Consider the following 373-nt stretch of genomic DNA (forward strand, 5'->3'; position numbering starts at 1 on the left):
TACACTAAAGAAATGAATACAGAAAAAAACAAAAACAAACAAACAAAAAAAAAAACCAGGGATCCTTTCATGTTTTCTGGTATGTTCTGGTATGATCAAGATCTAAACAAGTCAACTCTTATCCTGGTCAAGAATCAGCTATAACCTAGATATGCTAAAAAAAAAAAAATCAAATCTGGGTCCTGGAGAGACGGCTCAGGAGTTAAGAGCACTGGCTGTTTTTGCAAAAGACCCAGGTTCAAATCCCAGGACCCACATGGCAGCTAACTATTGTCTATAACTCCAGTTCCAGGAGATCTGAAGCCCTTTTCTGTCCTCTGTAGGCATTGCACTTACATACATGCAGGCAATACATGCATACACATAAAATAAA

Source organism: Nannospalax galili, unplaced genomic scaffold (genome assembly GCF_000622305.1).
Source record: "Nannospalax galili isolate Female #2095 unplaced genomic scaffold, S.galili_v1.0 scaffold813, whole genome shotgun sequence".
Classification (NCBI taxonomy): Eukaryota; Metazoa; Chordata; class Mammalia; order Rodentia; family Spalacidae; genus Nannospalax; species Nannospalax galili.